Source organism: Salmo salar, chromosome ssa04 (assembly GCF_905237065.1).
Source record: "Salmo salar chromosome ssa04, Ssal_v3.1, whole genome shotgun sequence".
Taxonomy (NCBI): Eukaryota; Metazoa; Chordata; class Actinopteri; order Salmoniformes; family Salmonidae; genus Salmo; species Salmo salar.
This window is the reverse complement of record NC_059445.1, coordinates 78,240,212-78,246,211: the sequence shown is the minus strand read 5'-3', so window position 1 is coordinate 78,246,211 and position 6,000 is coordinate 78,240,212. Positions and strand designations below refer to the sequence as shown.

At 38.0% G+C, this 6,000-nt stretch overlaps 1 long non-coding RNA gene across 1 annotated transcript; it reads right to left on the bottom strand.

The window, feature by feature from the left end:
* Positions 1 to 964: 964 nt before the first annotated feature.
* On the bottom strand, positions 965 to 3,637 carry LOC106603882 (uncharacterized). The gene is made up of 3 exons (XR_001328525.2): positions 3,326 to 3,637; positions 1,178 to 1,227; positions 965 to 1,093 (listed from the first exon to the last, which is right to left on the bottom strand). It is a non-coding gene; the product is annotated as an uncharacterized lncRNA (long non-coding RNA).
* Positions 3,638 to 6,000: the final 2,363 nt, after the last annotated feature.

The following is a 6,000-nucleotide window of genomic DNA, read 5'->3' as shown; positions in this document are numbered from 1 at the left end:
AACAGAATAGATCTGGTAAAAGATAATATGATGTGCCATCATCTTTGAAATTCAAGGGAAAGGCCATAATGTATTATTCCAGCCCAGGTGCAAATTAGATTTCGGCCACTACATAGCAGCAGTGTATGTGCAAAGTTTTAGACTGATCTAATGAACCATTGCATTTCTGTTCAAAATGTTGTATCAAGACTGCCCAAATGTGCCTAATGTGTTTATTAAAATCTTTTCATGTTCAAAATTGTGCACTCTCCTCAATCAATAGCATGCTATTCTTTCACTGTAATAGCTAATGTAATTTGGACAGTGCAGTTAGATTAACAAGAATTTAAGCTTTCTGCCAATATCAGATATGACTATCTCCTGGGGAAATTTCTTGTAACTTACAACCTCATGCTAATCGCATTAGCCTACGTTAGCTCAACCGTCCCGTGGAAGGGACACCGATCCCGAAGAAGTTTTAACTTCATACTCTCCAGTCACTCTCCCTGCCGCTGTCAATAACATAACATAATGAACTGGACACATTGTTCTTTTTGGGAACCTCTTAAAAGACGTGTGTGTGTGTGTGTGTGTGTGTGTGTGTGTGTGTGTGTGTGTGTGTGTGTGTGTGTGTGTGTGTGTGTGTGTGTGTGTGTGTGTGTGTGTGTGTGTGTGTGTGTGTGTGTGTGTGTGTGTGTGTGTGTGTCAGTCGTGGAACCATATGCATTTATACTGATTTATTGGCGTCATAAATTGTATGCAGAGATCCATCTGGCTCATCTCCTCCCTTCATCATCATGGAAACAACCTCTAGGGGCAACATACTGTTTACATTAAACCCCCGTCTCCATGATGAATTACTTGCATTTTTTGGTTAACTAATCTACCAACTGTCAGTTTTGAGGCCAAACTAGAGAAAAGAGGGGAGACACATTGTGGCTGCCCATATGGACCATGCTCCGCTTTACAATGCATATAGTCGATACTTGGTGCAAGCTGTTTATTTGTGCTGGGTGGGTAGTGATTAATGAATGGATACTTTGACTTGTTTTATAAAGGATGGTGAGAAAGTTCCACAGTGAGTTGATCTTGCTTTGATCCATGTCCTCTTCAGCTGTGGAACATAAACAAAATATTTAATAATAATAATATTACGACATTTTCATTGTTAATTTGTATATTCTCAAAATTAGCTCACCATGGAAAAAGGCTGACACTGAGCAGAATCAGCAGCAACCGTCTTGAGCTCTGAGTAAACCAAAGATACAATATTTTGGGCTATAATTACAGCCTGGTCTATTTATGTTTAATCTACAATATCTTCTATAAGGCCTACTGACAAGAAGGAGCCATAGAGCCCATTTAGAGAATAGTCATTCAAACTGACAGATAGCCATTAGTTAGAGACTATCACAGCATAAGAACAGGCAGGTGATATCTGCAAGATAAGTACACTTTAAAATCAAGAAAATATCACAAATGTTAGGGGTTAAAGACAAATGTGTACAGCATAATAATCAAATCCAGGGTTTGATTGAAATACATTTTTTTACAAGATTGATGTTTGAGTAATAATACTATGCAATGGAGGTATTTACTTTGGGTTATTTCTTGCCGTTTTAGGTTGCTCTGGTCACATATCTGTCTGTGCAAGATTAGGGAGCGTCCAGGCTTAAGAACTGAGCTCCATGGGCTGACTTCAGAAATACAACCCTTGGAATTCAGTTCTCAAAGCTAAGAACTCAGGGTGTGTTCAGTACATTCCTTTACAGATGAATGAACAGCTCATCCTTCCTGTAAAGTGATGCAATCAAATAAACAAAAAAAAACAGCCATACCGTTTATTTACTACATGAGTTCAATTAAAAGATAGCTCACTTTAAAAAGTTACATCAGTATGAAAAATGACATCTAAAATATGTAGACTATTCCCAAATTTGAAAAGTATTCGGTGATTGATTCTGTCTCATTGTAATACCTTTATGTACAAAGGACATGATACCGTGACTGAGTAAACAGACTATCCCTTGAAAAAGAAATATGTCAGACTTGATTTTATTTTTATTGTAGGCTACCTCCAAGGATCACTTGTATATTTGCAGCATTGGTGCATTACATTCCCATGATGCTGTACCGAAGTTAAACACTGTCATGTCCCTATTTAATGTAGGCCGATGACAGATGCAGGTTTTCCAGTGTAAAATGTTAACTTTTAAAGAACTTTATATTTGTAGGTTTCTATTCTTCAACGCAGGGCACGTGACTGAAACACAATAGTGCCATTTGCCAAACATCCAGCATAAAAACAGGAACTCACTAAGAAAATATTAAATGAAAGGCCTGTTCAACGATTTGAACAATGAAATTAAAATCTGGACATTGCTCTTTAATTTGACTATTTTCAAAGCAGATATTTGCCCATAAATTAAAATAATTAATTAATATGCAATAAAAAAATATATATACAAAAAATACTAGGCTAATAAAATAACAAGAATTGGTGCATTTATCTGAATATTACTTTTGTTTCTGTTATTATTGTTATTATTATTGTTGCAACATTATTTAGAGCTGAAGTAGACCTCTCTTTCTTCAAAGCAAATGACTTTACAATTACTATCTAACAACACAGTGTTGTGGTATTCCATCATGTAGCACATGAATTCTCATAAACTGTTTTAAATAAAAAATGATACCTTAGTTGTGGCATAAACTGTAATAGCAGTTTGTTGGTTGATATGTTAGTAATTGAACAATTTAATCAGAAGTTATTTGTAGTCGCTAAATTATTAAATTGCCTTAGGAAAATTGTACTAGTTGCCAACATATTTAGAAAATGTTTCAATAAGTTACAATTACTAGGGTTATAATTGTGTATCGACTAAAAAATGTTTAACAATCTCTTTCCATGCGTTTTATTTTATTTTAATTAGGCTATAGTCTCCATTTTAGCAATACTTTTTGATGATTCAACAACATTATCAGACATGGGTCTATTTCAGGTGGATTAATGACGCTATATATGTGATTATCCTGTAATTACATTATTGTAACCTATGCATATTATAGAGTACTATAAAGTATTGCACTTTAACATTGTAGGGAGATGGTTAGGCTAATGTTAGAATAGTCTAAACCCTTAAATGCTGTAACCTCACCTCTGAATGCATTCTGCACGAATGAATCCTTTTATTTAAATAGAGGCCCATAGACAGTACAGGCCTAGTTCTCTTAATAAAATAACCATGAATTTGAATACAAATTAGACAGCTTAGACCATTCTCATTTACCCCTATAGCCTAGGGTTCTTTCATGAGGTAGTTAGTCACTTTCTTTTTGTACTTACCATGAGGTTTTCTCTCCTTTTTCTTTCTTTGGCTTCATCATCAGGATGAGTCATTTTGGCAACAGTGCTGTCAGCATCACGGCCGTGCCACTGCTGAATCATCCTGCCGTGCTGTCTGGGTAAAGAGGCGCACTGGGAGATCATTAGCCGCCTTCTCCAAACTCACAGCGTTCATGATGGGCCTCACGTAGTAGTTGGTATATAAGGGAAGCGACGACTGCTCATTTGCATAGGCGTATATTCCAATATAGTCACGGAAAGTCCCTTTTATTATCCCACTGCACATAGAGAGATTGCACAACTATATGACAATGCTCATGACGCGTACATGCGCATATCCAAACAGACATCATTTTCAATCATTCTCAATAAATTGCAACATCGGACAAATAACAATTTAGTTTTTTCCATTTTCATGTTAATGTAAACATTTAGGATGGTGGGTTTCAACCAATGTCTGTTGAGAAAACGCCAGAAGCCGGAACAGGAGGAAATGTGGTTAAGTATTCGATACAGCGTTTCCGCTCTGTAAACTCCGTGGGTTGCGACGGGGAAATCCTGTGACCTGGTACCAACCACCATAAGACATCTATTTCGATCTAATCTTCACTGATGACTATGCAACTATGCTGTCTTTCTTTTGTTTTTATCAGTTGTGATCAAGGTTATACTTGATCAACAAAATAAACAAAATAAATACATTTAGCACGACAACAATAATTATTGCTTTCCTATGTGTGGGTGTGTGTGAGAGAGAGAGAGGGGGGAGGGAGGGAGGGGGAGAGAGCAACCTCTGGCCTCCAAAATGATAGAGAAAATGTAGCTGGACATCCATCTTTATGAACAGTTTGTTCCAGCTCTACAGGAAAACAACAACATATGGAGCACAATGGCCTTGCACAATACCTGGGAATGTCCCTCAGTGAAACCATTGAGGTTGAGTCTTGTTTATCTTGTGATATCAAGTTTGTGTGTGTGTGTGTGTGTGTGTGTGTGTGTGTGTGTGTGTGTGTGTGTGTGTGTGTGTGTGTGTGTGTGTGTGTGTGTGTGTGTGTGTGTGTGTGTCAGTCAAGAATCATGACATCTCTGCATGCACTTGTGCATGTCTTGCGGTGTGAGCCACAACAGAAGGTCACACAAACAGGAGAGGCGTACACAAAATATCTGAAGATCTGGCTGGCCTAAGGCATAGGAAGACATTTAAGTGAAGAGGGTGCATGAAAATTCTACATTTTGAATGCACTTGTACTAGGCACATCAAACATAATTGGTACTCCTTGTCCATTTAACTTCATGTGAAAAGAGTTTGGAAATGTTTAGATATTAAACTGTTGGTTTTTAATTGATATACCTATTGATTCTTGAAGAATATAACTTGAAAATGCTTCCTGAGGTTAGTACCTTCATGAGGTTAGTACCAGCTCTTTCTAAACTGAAAAATATATATAAATGCAACATGCAACAATTTCAAAGGATTTACTGAGTTACAGTTCATATAAGGAAATCATTAAATTGAAATAAATTCATTTAGATCTTAAATTCATTTAGACCGTAGACCTTAATCTATGGATTTCACATGGGTGGGCCTGGGAAGGCATAGGACCATCCACTTGGGAGTCAAGCCCACACACTTGGGAGCCAGGCCCAGCCAACCACAAAAGGGCTTTATTACAGAGAAATACTCCTCAGCGCCACCCGCTTCAAAATGTTTATTCGGTATATAATGCAGTAGTTTTGCTTGCAATAGTTTTTTGGTCACAGTTTTGGGAAATTGGTCAAATACTAGTAAATAACCTTTATCATTTAATTAAACTTTGATACAAATAAATAAACACTTTTTTTTCAATATATACTTTAAAATGTCATGGTCACAAAATGGTTGCTCTCACAGAAATGACTAGCAAAACACCAACACCGCACACAGCCTTTAAACAAAGGACCACGTGAAAGCTCTCACATGAAAGCTATATCGCATTAGTGTATACGCACACTGCTCTCAGTGCAGGTCTGCTGGTTTTGACTAGCAGAAGAAGTGACTTTTTGTAGCAGCTTAGGAGAATTAGCGTGGCAGGTTAGAATAATTAATGTGGCAGGTTAGGAAAATTAGTTTTGTGTTAGCTAAAATTGTCCCAGATGCAACATATCTAGCCACAGCCAGGCCTGCACTGAGAATAATCTAGGCTTCCACTAATATGATGCTGCCACCTGAAACAAACTAGGGTCAGAGATTGGATATAATGACGAAAAGCTTATTGTTGTCCACAGTGTGGAACAGCGGGCTGTCAGTCTCCCGCCTATTCCTTTCTTTGGATTGGTGGATACATCTCGTTATTTTAATACTTTTTTGAATATTCACTGAGGGGTTGACGTCAACTGCCTGTATTCAGTGGAGAGTGAGATGGATTCAGAGTTCCAGCGAAGGGAAATCTTAACGCTACAGTATACAATGACATTTTAGAATCTAGACAATCCTGTGCTCCCAACTTTGTGGCAACAGTTTGGGGAAGGCCCTTTCCTGTTTCAGCATGAGAATGCCCCCGTGCACAAAGCGAGGTCCATACAGAACTGGTTGGTCGAGATCAGTGTGGAAGAACTTGACTGACCTGCACAAAGCCTTGACCTCAACCCCATTGAACACCTCTGGGATGAATTGGAACGCCAACTGCGAGCCAGGC